Source organism: Triticum urartu, chromosome 6 (genome assembly GCF_003073215.2).
Source record: "Triticum urartu cultivar G1812 chromosome 6, Tu2.1, whole genome shotgun sequence".
NCBI classification, from domain to species: domain Eukaryota; kingdom Viridiplantae; phylum Streptophyta; class Magnoliopsida; order Poales; family Poaceae; genus Triticum; species Triticum urartu.
In genome coordinates, this window is record NC_053027.1 from 186,968,343 (window position 1) to 186,983,077 (window position 14,735).

The 14,735-nt window shown below is 45.5% G+C and overlaps 1 long non-coding RNA gene, 2 other non-coding genes and 1 pseudogene across 3 annotated transcripts; all 4 read right to left on the minus strand.

Moving 5' to 3' along the window:
* Nucleotides 1-9,990: 9,990 nt before the first annotated feature.
* Nucleotides 9,991-13,744, minus strand: LOC125512269. Its single transcript, XR_007285282.1, has 4 exons — nucleotides 13,301-13,744; nucleotides 12,556-12,684; nucleotides 10,898-11,013; nucleotides 9,991-10,289 (listed from the first exon to the last, which is right to left on the minus strand). It is a non-coding gene; the product is annotated as an uncharacterized LOC125512269 (long non-coding RNA).
* LOC125517734 lies at nucleotides 11,485-11,563 on the minus strand (annotated as a pseudogene).
* On the minus strand, nucleotides 11,738-11,818 carry LOC125517733. Its single transcript, XR_007287775.1, has one exon. It is a non-coding gene; the product is annotated as a small nucleolar RNA Z199 (small nucleolar RNA).
* Nucleotides 11,905-12,001, minus strand: LOC125517746. Its single transcript, XR_007287781.1, has one exon. It is a non-coding gene; the product is annotated as a small nucleolar RNA R64/Z200 family (small nucleolar RNA).
* Nucleotides 13,745-14,735: the final 991 nt, after the last annotated feature.

A 14,735-nucleotide genomic window follows, 5' to 3' on the forward strand; every position in this document is an offset into this window, starting at 1 on the left:
TCTTTCACCTTTGTCCTTTGTTTTTATCTATGAATCTATTTCCTTATTTTCTTAACTTCATTTTACCTTTGCAGGAAATTTCTCGCTCTTCTGGCGACTCGTCACAAACTCAATTTCCGGCTTTCAAGACTGCCCCTGGGTAAGGACAATCATCTTTCTTCTGCATCTTTAAAAACTGCATTATTATACTAACTGTCTCATAAAATCTTTCTTAGCGGTCAAGCAAAGTCCAAGAGAGCTAAGGTGACTAAGCCGGCAGAAAACCCGAAAGATCCTACACCTGAACCGGCAGTACCAACTCCTCCTGATCAATCTGAAGCGCCAAAAGACTCGGCTGTTCATGTTCAATTGGACCCTCCTGAGTTGTCAGCTGATGAAACCACACTTAATCCGGCTATCACTGAACCATCTAGCTCTGCCAACCCGCCGACAACTTCTGACAATGATGTCTTGATTACTGGTAGTCGATTCGTTAAGCCGCGCAACCCCGCTGTATTGGCCCGGCACTCTGCTAAAGAAGAGGCTTTAGAGAGGTAGAAGGTGCGGTTTGATGTCTCTCATTACGCTCATCTGAACATTAGTGACGTGTTGTCTGGCTACCTCAGTCATGTGCATTCTAGCCGTGACTCGGAAATTGAGATGGCAAGAAACTTCAGCTGAAATATGAGGTATGTTCGCCGACTTTCACCATCTTATATTTGCTCTGCCAGCCCCCAAGTCTCTGGATTATGAGGAATCTGAATGATCTGTAGACTTGTGATACAGTTTGATACCCTGTCTTAGATTTTCCTTAAATCTAGCTTTAACTTTCACTTGTAGTCCCCAAGGGCCGGCTCAATTTATCACAAATGAGCCGATACTTAATCTTCATAACTGTCTTGAATTAGTCGAAATAAATAGTGTGATCCGGCTTAATATGAAAAAACTTTCAAAAGGTCATGCATTAGCCCCCAAGTGCCAAGTGTTGTTACTTGTAAAATACTTGGGACTTTAAGCCTGGAAAAAAGGAACTTCTTTGGCAGACATTAGCCCCTAAGTACCAAGTGGTGTTGCGTTGCAAAGCACTTGGGACTTTAATCAGTATAACTTTTATTTAAATTTTGACACACATGTGCATGTTTGTAGACCGCCCTAACTGAATTGAGCTCTCAACTAACGGATGCAAAGACCCGGCTGGCGGATCAAGAAGCGGAGATAAAGACTGCTGACTCCAAACTTCAATTGAGCCTCTCTGAAGCTGAAAAACTAAAGACCAGTTTGGATGCAAAGAAGAAATCCTGGGCTGATGAGAAGGCCTTGCTGATACAACATGCTGAGACAGTAGAAACGGCTCTCAAGGAAGTTACCACTAAGCTCACCGGCTTAAAAAACCGTGTGTCTCAAATGGCCTCCGCAATCTTTGGTCAGTCATTTGCATTAATCACTTATACTCTTATTTTGACCAGGAATATAAACCGCCTGCTGAACCTTTGTTAAAACACTCACAGGTCCACGGAGTAACAATCTGAGTCAAAATAGTGTGACAAAACTGAAGGCGGTTTATACGTTGGTGGAGCAACTGTACACTGGGGCTCAACGGGCACTTGCTACGATCTTCCCTGCCAACCAAGGACCCAACCATTTGAGTGATGTTTTGAAGAAGCTATCCATCTTACCCGCCAGATTTCAAGAGGTCAAATGGTCTTGTGCAAGAGCTGGAGCCCTGACTGCCCTAAGCCGCTCCAAAGCATGGGTGCCGGATTTAGACCCGGTGGACGTGGCTAAGGGGTACCCTACCGTAAAGGAAGACGGGACTCCGTTTGAGCAAGATGACTTTATTGCCTGTGTGAGGGGAGTTCGTCCTCAAGCTACCATTCTTGGCGAGGAGACCAACATCGACAAATATCAGTCGGGTTTTGATGTGGAGAATAAAAAGATGGTGACTCCCTCTTATAAAGTGACGGATCTTATCCAGCCGGTTCGCCAACACACTTTTGCCCCGGAAATTGACCCGGCCGGCCTAATTAACGATGAGGCTGAGTTCATTGCTATGAACGGCTTTGACTGGTCCAATCCTAGCTTCCAGCCAGTGGATGGAGGTGAGCCAGCAAGGGAGGAATCATAACCATCTGAATAATTCAGCCTTTAGCTTGAGACCTACTTAAGAGAGAAAACAGTCTAACCTTTTGGGCTCTCAATGCCTTGTAATAGGTTAGTTTGAAAACTGCATATTTTGCCTATGCCATCGTGCATAGGATGTTGCATATGACCTTTTACTCGTAAGGTCAATATATGCATTATATCTGCGATCGCATCTGCAGTGTTTGAATCTGTTCCCGTATGCAAAAGATAAAAAACTATCCTGGCAGTTGATCACTAGATGGGTCAAAAACACCCGACACATAACTATAAAATCATCATGGTATAAAAAAGAGGACCAGATGTAAGACAAACAAGGCTGAAAAAAACCTTTGATTAACGAAAAGATACAGATAAACCTGTTTATGAACAACAATGTCATACCTATGTTCTTTGATTCTGAATTGCCGGCTTATATGACTCGTACAATAAGGTTGATGACCCTAATGTTGTAGAATCCAACACCTTGATATACCTGATAATTGTTATCCCATGGCCACTCATTGTCAAGTAACCGAGCCGGTTCAAATTGAAACCATACGTGCAGTTAGCTTTGAGACAACAAAAATCAGGAAAGCAAAATAGGATGTTTCAAAATGATGTAAAAAACATTAATAATAATTTGGAGGCTTCTGATTCGAATACGATCAGTAAACCGGACCAAAGGGGTTAAGCTAGGATTCAAATACGACCATGTAGCCCCCAGTGGTTTTGGCGTTGCACCGATCAAGAGGGTACCGACAGGTATGTTCTCTTTGGTTCAAATATGACCTATGTTTGAACAGGAAGCCCCAATTGACCTTGAGCGGTTTTTAACGACCCTGATTCGAATACGATCCAAGTCGGACCCAAAAGGGGTGAAGCTATGATTCGGATACGATCAAGAAGCCCCCTAGTGAGTTTGGCTTTGTGCCGGTCAAGAGGGTTACGACAGCTATGTTCTCTTTGGTTTGAATACGAACTATGTTTGAACAGGAAGCCCCCAAGTGACCATGAGGTTTACGGCTAGATTCGAATACGATCATGAGCCGGACCAAAAGGGTTAAGCTAGATTCGGATACGATCAGCCCCCTAATGGTTGTTTGAATTATGAAAATAATAAAAATATATAACCATTGAGGAGGAAAAAGGACAGAGGTCCTGCTTTATTACTTATCATAACATATCAAAGTATGTACATGGTGAGAGCCAGTGGCTCAAGTATAGTATGGCCGAAGCTGAGCAACATTCCACGGCCGGCGGGTCTCCTCCTCTGACTTACGTGAGTCTTTATGCTCTCGAACGTTGATAAGGTAATATGACCCATTGTTCAGGTTCTTACTGACCACAAAGGGTCCTTACCAAGGTGGGGATAGCTTGTGTGCATCGGATTGATCCTGGATGAGCCGGAGCACCAGGTCACCTTCTTGAAAGGTTCTGGACTTAACCCGGCGGTTGTGATAACGGCGCAGGTCCTGTTGGTAAATTGCTGACCGGGCTGCTGCCAAATCTCTCTCTTCATCTAACAAGTCAAGTGCGTATTGTCGTGCTTGTTCATTATTAGCTTCAACGTAAGCCGCCACACGGGGTGAGTCATGACGAATATCACTAGGCAGGACTGCTTCAGCTCCATAAACCATGAAGAAAGGCGTATAGCCCGTAGACCTGTTAGGAGTGGCATTGATGCTCCACAGCACTGAGGGTAACTCCTCTACCCAACAACCCGGCGTCCGTTGTAAAGGAACCATAAGCCAGGGCTTGAGACCTTTTAAGATTTCCTGATTTGCTCTCTCAGCCTGATCATTGGATTGGGGGTGAGCTACTGACGAAACATCAAGCCGGATATGCTCACGTTGACAAAACTCCTCCATATCGCCTTTGGACAGATTAGTACCATTATCAGTTATAATGCTATGTGGAAAGCCAAAATGAAAGATCACCTTTTTCATGAACTGAACCGTCATGGCTGCATCACACGTACTAACCGGCTCTGCCTCAACCCAATTTGTAAATTTGTCAGCTGCCACCAAAAGATGTGTCTTTTTATCCTTGGATCTTTTAAAAGGTCCAACCATGTCAAGCCCCCAGACTGCAAACGGCCAAGTGATTGGAATCATCCGCAATTCTTGAGCCGGCACGTGCGCTCGTCGTGCAAATTTTTGACACCCATCACACCTCCTGACCAGATCCTCTGCATCAGCGTGAGCCGTTAGCCAGTAAAAACTATGACGAAAAGCTTTAGCCACAAGAGACTTTGAGCCGACGTGATGACCACAATCCCCTTCATGGATCTCACGAAGAATTTCTTAACCTTCTTCAGGAGAGACACAACGTTGAAACGCTCCAGTGACGCTGCGATGATACAACTCACCATTGGAAATTGTCATTGACTTAGACCGCTGGTTTATCTATCGAGCCAAGGTCTCATCCTTTGGCAACTCACCCCGGGTCATGTAAGCCAAATACGGTAATGTCCAATCTGGAATAACATGAAGAGCCGCCACTAACTGTGCCTCCAGGTCTGGAACGGCCGAATCTTCCTCTATAGGCAATTTGACAGAAGGATTATGCAGAACATCTAGAAAAGTGTTAGGTGGCACCGGCTTACGCTGAGATCCCAACTGGCTTAAAGCATCAGCCGCTTCGTTTTTTCTGCGGTCAATGTACTCCACCTCATAACCTTTGAAATGTCCAGCAACAACATCAACTTCCGGCGATAAGCCGCCATGAGAGGGTCCTTGGAATCCCATTTGCCTGACACCTGCTGAGCCACCAAATCTGAGTTGCCAAGGCACCGTACCCGGCTTAAACTCATCTCTTTAGCCATTCGAAGACCATGGAGCAAGGCCTCATATTCTGCTGTGTTGTTAGTACAAGGAAACATCAATCGCAACACATAACAAAACTTGTCACCTCGAGGAGAAGTTAAAACAACTCCAGCCCCCGAGCCTTCCAACTGCCTGGACCCATCGAAATGAATCGTCCAATATGTGTTGTCTGGCTTCTCTTTGGGTATCCGTAACTCCGGCCAATCGTTAATGAAGTCCACCAATGCTTGAGATTTAATGGTCGTACGTGGCACATACTTTAAATTATGAGACCCAAGCTCAATGGCCCACTTGGTGACTCGTCCTGTGGCTTCTCTATTCTGAATAATATCTCCTAAAGGAGCAGAGCTAACCACAGTGATAGGATGACCCTGGAAGTAATGCTTAAGCTTCTGGCTTGCCATGAACACCCCATAAACAAGCTTTTGCCAATGTGGGTATCTTTGCTTGGATTCAATGAGCACCTCACTGACGTAGTAAACCGGTCGTTGAACCGGATGTTCCTTGCCAGCCTCCTTGCGCTCCACAACAATGGCCACGCTGACGGATCGTGAGTTAGCAGCCACATATAACAATAGCGGCTCCTTCTCAACGGGGGCAGCAAGAACTGGCGCTCAGCAAGCTGTCTTTTCAAACCTTCAAAGGTGGAGTCGGCAGCATCACTCCAGACAAAGTCATCCGTCTTTTCATCATTTGATACAACAGCATAGCCTTCTCACCCAACCCGCTTATGAACTGGCTCAAAGCTGCAACACGACCCGCCATCCGCTGAACATCGTTGATACACGCCGGTTTAGCCAAAGATGTAACCACCTTGATTTTTTCTGGGTTAGCCTCAATGCCTCTATTAGACACCAAAAAGCCCAAAAGCTTGCTAGCTAGGACTCCAAAAACGCACTTGGCCGGGTTAAGCATCATCTTGTAGACCCGGAGGTTATCAAAGGTTTCCTTTAGATCAGTTACCAAGGTTTCCTTTGCTCTGGATTTAACCACTATATCATCCACATAAGTATGAACATTACGCCCAATCTGGTCATGATGACAGTTCTGCACACATCGCTGATAAGTCGCCTGGGCGCTCTTAAGCCCAAAAGGCATAGACACATAGCAGAAGGCTCCAAACGGAGTGATGAAAGCTGTCTTCTCCTGGTCCTTAACTGCCATCTTGATCTGATGATAACCAGAATAAGCATCCAAAAAACTCAAACACTCATATCCTGCCGTAGCATCAATGATTTGATCAATACGAGGGAGAGCAAAAGGATCAGCCAGACAAACTTTGTTTAAATCTATGTAATCCACACACATACGCCAGGTGCCGTTCTTTTTGAGTACAAGCACCGGGTTAGCTAACCACTCTGGGTGAAAAACATCAACAATAAACCCGGCCGCCAAGAGCCAGGCTACCTCTTCTCCAATAGCCTTACTCCTTTCCTCATTAAACCGCTGACAAAACTGCCTCACCGGCTTAAACTTTGGATCAATGTTGAGAGTATGCTCAGCGAGTTCCCTCGGTACACCCGGCATGTCAGAAGGCTTCCATGCAAAGATGTCCCGGTTCTCACGGATGAACTCGATGAGCGCGCCTTCCTATTTTGGATCCAAATTGGCACTGATAATGAACTGTTTGGATGAGTCGCTAGGCACAAAATCAATCATCTTAGTATCATCAGCAGACTTAAATTTCAGCGTCGGCTCATGCTCCATAGTTGGCTTCTTCAAAGATGTCATATCCGCCGGGTCAACGTTATCCTTATAAAACTTCAATTTCTCTGTTGCGCAAACAGATTCGGCATAAGCCGCATCACCTTCTTCACATTCCAGGGATATCTTCCGGCTTCCATGTACTGTGATGGTGCCTTTATAACCCGGCATTTTGAGCTACAGATAAACATAACACGGCCGAGCCATGAACTTAGCATAAGCCGGCCGACCAAACAGAGCGTGATATGGGCTTTTGATCTTAACCACTTCAAAAGTTAACTTCTCAGCCCTAGAATCATACTCATCCCCAAAGGCCACTTCTAGCTCAATCTTACCAACCGGGTACGCCGACTTACCAGGCACTACCCCATGAAAAACAGTGTTGGGTGTTTTAAGACTCTTATCAGTCAACCCCATGCGACGGAATGTCTCATGATAAAGGATGTTGATGCTACTGCCTCCGTCCATGAGCACTTTAGTGAACTTATATCCACCAACCTGAGGTGCCACCACCAAAGCCAGATGACCCAGATTATCGACCCGGGGAGGATGATCTTCCCTACTCCATACAATAGGTTGCTCAGACCATCTCAAATAACATGGAACCGCCAGCTCAACAGCATTTATAGCCCTCTTATGAAGTTTTTGGTCCCATTTGCACAAACTGGTGGTGAACACATGATACTGCCCACCGTTCAGCTGCTTTGGGTTACTCTGATACCCGGACTGCTGCTGCTGCTGACTGCCCTGGCCGGGTTGCTGATTATAGCCGCCTTGACTGCCTTGATGGCCCTGGCCATGAAAACCGCCACCGCTTGAGCCGGCGCCCGAGCCATGAAAGCCGCCACCGCCTGAGCCGCTGCCAGGTCCGTGGTTACCATCGAATATGTTAGAATTCTTAAAAGCCTTCATGATCGTACAGTCTTTCCACAGATGGTTAGCTGGATTCTCCCGGGTGTCGTGTCTTGGACAAGGTTCGTTTAGTAGCTGCTCAAGGGTGGGACCTGACCTGCCAGACCGAGGAGGTGGCCGCCCCTTGCGTCGTTGATTGTTGCCCTGTACATTGGCGTTAGCCACAAAAATCCAGACTACCGTCAGCCTTACATTTATTACCTCCTTGATGCGCTGGGTTCTGCTGGTGACCTTTACCATTGTCGTTCTTCTTTCCCTTCCCTGTCTTCTCTTCGTCAGACACGGGGTCCTTGGTACTGTCAGAATCGGTGTACTTGACGAGAGCCGCCATCAGCTGGCCCATGTGATTACAGTCATGCTTGAGCCGCCCCAGCTTCTGTTTCAGAGGTTCAAAACGGCAATTTTTCTCCAACATTAAGAACGCGGAGCTGGCATCCATCTTATCAGATGAATGGATTATCAAATGAATGTCCGCGTGGTTAGTTACGGTGCTGGGCGTTGCTTGACATGGCCACTGAGTCCATATGCCTGCTATAACTTGGGCTCCGGCTTGGGCGAGGGGTTGAATGGATTCTATCTCGACTATAAGAATATGCATCCTGTTGTGACAGAGCCGTCTGAAGAAGTTCTCTAACCCTCGTGTTTCGATCGCTGTCGGAGAGTCGCCTTCCATCGGGAGAGCCGCCAAACAAGCTGACGCAGCGATAAGATTCTCCAAAGGGTTAGAAAAGTGACCCGGTGGTACTGGTGTGCAATGAGGTGGAGCGGTATTCACACGGGGGGGTTCCATGGCCCGCGGCTGAACCGGCACTCCAGTCCCGGGTGTTATGATCCGGTTTGCCTCTGACGGGTTACTGGGACCAGCTCCAGGTGTGTGAAAGAGGTTCCTAGGATCATAAATTAGAGGCAGACGTGATTGAGCCTTTTGGTGCCTTCTCCTCATGACCTCATTTGATGCGTTTACATCCACCGGAAGCCGGAAAGTCTCTGCTTGAAGCTGCTGAGCACGAGCATCTAGAGCTGCCCGCTCTGCAGCCATCCTTACCTCCTCCGCTGCTAAGTTCTCCTTAGCTTGTGTTACCTCCCCACGCAACTGTGCCATCTCTGCATCGTGCTGAGCCTGATCTGCCGGCTCAACCACGGCGGTTAACAAGGTCGTGATCCTGTCCATGAGATCTATTAGAACCTGAGCCGGCGGGTGCACGGGGTCTCCTGACCCGGTCGCCGTCGACCCGGTGGTTATTGCAGCCGCAGCCGTAGAATTCTGCCCGGGTTGAGTGCTAGCCATGAAGATTCCGGATCGATTCGGCAACTCAAAGGGGTCCGGAATACTGCTACCATCGGAACAGCCCCCAATCCCGCCATCTTGTAGTTGATACAAAGAATCTGTCTCGCATGTGGACGACTCATCGTCGGAGTGAATAGCAGTCTCACTGCCATCCACCGATCCTTCAGAAAGTTCCCCTCCATGGATGCAACCCTCGAAGGCACGCCTCACGGCGGGTTGAGCCCGGGCGGGTCTCGCTCACTGAGCCGTCTCGATGAGGTTGGTGCAGATGTCCGGCTCAGGTCCTGGCTCGTCGATCCGGCCGATGAAGACGTGGATTCCGCCGAAGGGGACCCGATACCCATACTCGATTGAGCCGGCCTCGGGGCCCCAGCCTGCGTCGTCGATGTAGAGCTTGCCGCGACAACTCTTGGTCATCCGGCCCACAGCATATCCCTTGAGCCCTTCGAAGCTGCCCTTCAAGAACTCAAATCCACCGTGCGCTGGCCCCATGGTGGGCGCCAACTGTCGTGGAATTGTCACGGCAGATGTCCTAGTGAAAGGACGTAGTCGTGGAGTCATCGCAACTAGGAAGCTTAAAGGGGTTAATCGGGACAAAGGACACAAGCACTACAAGAAATATGTCAACTTGTGACCCTCACTATTGGCCGCTGAAAGGTCATAGTTTTTCATTTGCGACCTTTTTGTGACCAAAAACAGAAGGTCAAAAGCTGGCGGTCGTAAACTGGAATTAGCAACCTTTAACAGAAGGTCGTTGAACCCATGACCTTTTGTTTTGGTCACTGGCTGTTTGCTCAGGCCACGTCGGATCCGACGTGGCAATCTGACGTGGCAAAATTGCGACCAATTGAAAAGGTCAAAAATTAGAATCGGCCTGGTCCAATTTGGTGTTTATATGGGCTGAGCCCATTAATTCAGCCCATTTGTTGTTTTTTTTTCTTTCAATTTGGGTAAGCTACACGGGCCAGGCCCTATAATTCGGCCTTTTTTATTTTTGGGTTGTGGCCCTTCTTTTTCCTTTTTCGAATGGGTCCCAATTGTCAGATTCTGATAAGCGGGTCCCAAATGTTCGTTTCTGGTTTGTGGGTCCTTATTGTCATGGTCATGTTCCTCAGATTTCAATATGCCAATAATTAAACAACCAATATTTAAATCAAAATAGACAGAAAACAGGTGTAATACTTCAAATAACAAGAAGCAACAATCTGTTACATCAACACATACAAATGCGATCACAATATAACAAGCTCTACAGGTGTACAATATGTCACATGAGCCGATGAGCATCAAGCTCTACAGTATAACAAGCTCTATATGTCACAGTTCGTGCTTCAATTTGTTCCAATACGGATCAGCATCAAGGGCTTCATTACTCCTTGAACTAGCTCCGATGAGCTTGAACTATGCTTCTTCCGACTTCTTCATCTTGATGCTCGTGACGAAACATGAAACGCCAGCATCTGCACATTATAGAACAAAATGGTTAGGTACAAAATGAAAGCAAATCTAACAGCATATATCTAACAGTAGATACAAAATAATGAAGGCCAATCCGTGTGCATATATACTAGCGTGCATATATACCAGCAGAACACATAAACCCATCCATCAAAAATCTTGTTTCTGAACATTGGCATCAAATCAACACAAACACTGAATTAACGTGCACAAAAGGAAAGAGCTAATACAGGGAAGGTATATGGGTATCAAAACAAACAAGAAAGAAACTACAATCTATTTTAAGTAAACTCTTACAAGAAAGATGCCCCAGTAAGTAAGCTGAATGGGTGACAAACTGAATAGTGAAACAAGTTGATAGTTGTACACTATAGTGTTTACGCACAGTGGAACTGAATGAATTTCAGATTATGTTGCATGCAAGAAGAGGAGCAGCAGTGCACTCTAGCTAGTGTCCTTGTCAGCTTGTGCAAAAAAAGCAGCATTCATCAGGATTAATTCATGGAGTAAAGAAGAAATACAGAGACAACATCATCATCTGATGATGCGCTAACCAATCAACGACTTCGTTTGTCCAGATCACAGGCAGTGTGACTGAAGAAGAGACTACCTGGACATCCTCGACGGCGGCACAGAGGTCGGGCGAGTCCTTGACAGCCTTGATGTGGTCAATGACGTTCAGCACGCAGGCTCCACGCCCTTCTCAAGCTCCTCCAGCTCGCCCTCCTGCATACAGAGAAACTTCAGATGAGCTAGACCGACACTCTTGTCAGTCGCCACCTACATAAAATAGTCAAGACTAGAGTCTAACTCAAATCAGGTATGCATTCTTCAGACGTTAAATGGAACCTTTATATATATGGCTATAAGGTATGATGCAAACCAACCAAAGTTTTCATCTCCATTCTGAACAAATTAGACTGCAATGGAGTTGCTTAATACTTATAGCATGATTGGTTTTCTGTTCTGAAACTGTAGACATGCTGTGCTTGGCTCATGCTTCAGATATGATCGGTCTACAGAGATTCAGACTGCGCCACAAAGGCACAGTAACAGCTGATGGATATACAAGTAATAAGACAATACTCCCTCAGTGTCAAAGAAACCTGTCCTAGAAATTGCATCAAGCAATTCGTAAGAAAACAAGAACGTGAGCAGCATTACATTGCACAAGACAACGGTTATTTGAAGATAAGAAATCATCATACTTTAAACTACGAATCACAGGAGTGTAACTCCTGTCATATTGTTGCAGTTTCTCATCATCACTTGAACCACAAATGAAATCAAGCAACACTTTAGATTGGAACTACAAATGGTAAATATCTTTGTTGTGGAGATAGTTCAATTTATAAACTCGTTCAAGCAAAATTATATTTGTTGTGAAGATAGCAGGACTTCCTTCAGTATGTGGATAGCATAGAAAGCCACAAACATATCAGGGTGTTGAGGTACCATCAGAGACTTAAATACTAAGAATCAGAGGAGAAGAGCTCCATCATATTATGGTTTATTCCTCATCACTTGACCCTCAAACATATAAGCATGCATCGACAGCAAGAAAAAAAAGGCTATAACAATTTATAGTTTGGCAACTATCAGTATGAAATGCAAACATTATTGCTCAGAATATGAAATATCTTCTCATCAATGACAAATGGCATCTCTGAAGTCTGACATACGTCATAGGTTTCATGATTCATCACAGCATTTTGCAAACCGCGGAAAGGATCTCGTGACCACAGACATCACCATTCACCAATAATTAACAGTGTAAACATGTATCAGTAGAGTTGGATGAGCAGTACAAGTATATTAGTATAGGAACTAGAAGTGATGTGCTGTGCTACAAGACCACTAGCAACAGCAGCATGAGCAGTACAAGTATATTAGTATAGGAACTAGATGCCTAGGAATTGGGAGAAAATCCCAAACTAGGGAATAGCACACAAAAAAGGCAGGCATTGCAAGCATACTCTTCACTCGAAGCTCCAGGAAATAGCACAAAAAATGAGTTGCCTAATAAAGCAACCAATTTCATGTTTGTTCTAATAAAAAATAGCAACCTCCTACTATAATAATAGCAAAAGAAACACATAAGAAGTCATGCTGATTGCCCCTACTATAATAATAGCAAAAGTCATCGAATGGTGAGCAAACAAGACTAGAATTAACACTTGAGCGACAGAGTATCAGAAACTAATTCACGTTATAATCCAATCCTCAAAGTTGTCGCACAGAAACTCATTGTTTCTTTGTTCCACCTACACATGTCCAGCCGCCTTTCCATGACCGCCGGGGTTCACCGCCCTCCTCGACATCCTCAGCTCCTTGGTCGCCACCCTAACCGATCAGACCGGTCCACTCGCCCAGGCCTTTCCCATCTCCTCGATCACCCTGCGTCGACGAGCCGCGTCAGATCAAATAGCCCACACTCCAAAAAATTGTAGAGAAACAAACCACACTCGGACCATCGCTGTTGAACCCCTTTTTCAATAAATAAGTCTTTTGTTAAAATGCTTTTTTGTTTTAAATCAGCAACAACGCAATTTTTTATTCTAAAGGAAAGCTTAGCTTTACAAAGCAATTTATGTGGGCAAATCATCCTCTTATACAGAGGGCTAACAGAAATGATAATATTGGCAGTCAAAGACCGTTTAACTGAACCTCTACCAGCGGACTGTACAAAATCCTCACAACTAGCTTGGATGATGTTCCAAAGTTGCCTGGGATAATGCTGAGTAAAAGGTTATCTCGATTACCAAAGGGAACCTGGTTGTTTCAGACATGCTAATTTACACGGTACCATTCTAATCCATTAGGGAGTGACAGTGTATCGAATCTGCAATGTAGTACAAGCTAGGCATTACAAACGGCTGGTTGCATTGGATGGATTCATCTCCTCCATTGTTGGATGCATTTGCGCAAGAGAAGGGGATGGAAATTCAGAGACAGTACCCATCAGGCAGCTAGTGGGCTGTTGTACTCCATATAGAGAAGGGGATGAACGCACCTTTGCCTGTGGGTCGGGTCCGCTCCTGCGGTATGCCGAGGTCGCCGGGTGCTCGGAGCCGTGCGGCACCGGGGTTACGCGAGGTCGGCGACCGTCCAACGCACCACCCGAGCGGCCTTGCTGGAGCTCCCTCGTGGGATGGTTCAGCAGCGCCATTCGATGAAGAGCTGCCGCTGCAGGATCTTCGTCGTGGCGACCATCGCGGGAGGCGGGGAGTGACTGGAGTTGCGTCGGCCGGGGTTGGTTGGTAGTACGACTGCGAGGCGCGAGGTGGAGAAGAGGTAGGGAGCGCTATCCTCACGTCGAGCACGCGGCGAGCACGCACGCTTCGGGGCGTCGTAATGCCGGAGGGGAGGGAGGGAGGAGCGATCTGGATCGAGGACAGCGAGGGGAGGGGCGGGTGGCGGCGAGGGCGGATCTGGAAGGGGAGAGGAGGAGAAGAGAGAGAGGGAAAGAAAGGAGGCGGGGGGTGGATGTAAAATTACCACAGGGCAGAGCTAGGGTTTCGGGAATGGTGTGGAAGGGCTGATGACTGTCGTTGGATCCACGATCATCCGACGGTGTTCGATGCATGATCCGTGTGATGCGTCCACGGACCAATCAGAATACAGTATGATGTTATGACCATCTAAATTGGTCAAAAAATTCATTTTCTGTTTTTCAAGTGCCTAAATTGAGTTTTTTTTTAAATGATCTACCATATATTTGTTGCAAAATGGGACCAGATCATTTTTATAATATATTAGGCCATATTTAATGTTCAATTGACAAAATGGTTGGTTGTCAAAAGTTTTTATACACCTCTGGTGAAAAAGACAAAATTCCGTCGTTTCACCAGGAAGCGGGTCAAATTTAAACTACAGCTGTCTCATAGTTTGCTCTTTATTTTTTCCAAAAATCATTTCTAGATACATAAGTATCTATTTAATCAGAGAAACATCAAAAAAATCCAATATTAAACCACTAGCTAGGAATGGTTAATCCCGTCGTTTTGACCGCATTTTGAAACGGGCATAACTTTTTAGAAAAAATCAAAAATTGGAAAACCTTCGCATTGTGTCATTATATGTAACCAAGTTTCCAGGAAAAATAATAAACTTGTAATATAATAATTATTTCAAAAAAGTATTCTCAGAAATGAGCTATCATGTGTGAAGATCCATGTCATTCAAGCCAAATAATTAACCTTATGCCCACATTCATGACATAGTTTGTTCAAATGATCTCATATTGTGCACAAGGGTGCATATTGGAATGGCAAACAATGTTCCTAAGGAAGTTTTCATTTTTTTTGAACGAAAAATCAATTTTCCATTTTTAGAGTGCCCAAAATAAGTTTTTTGTGAAGGACCTATAATATATTTGCTGCAAAATTGTACCAAATAAATTTTCTAAAATACTAGGACATATTTAATGCACAATTGACCAAATGGTT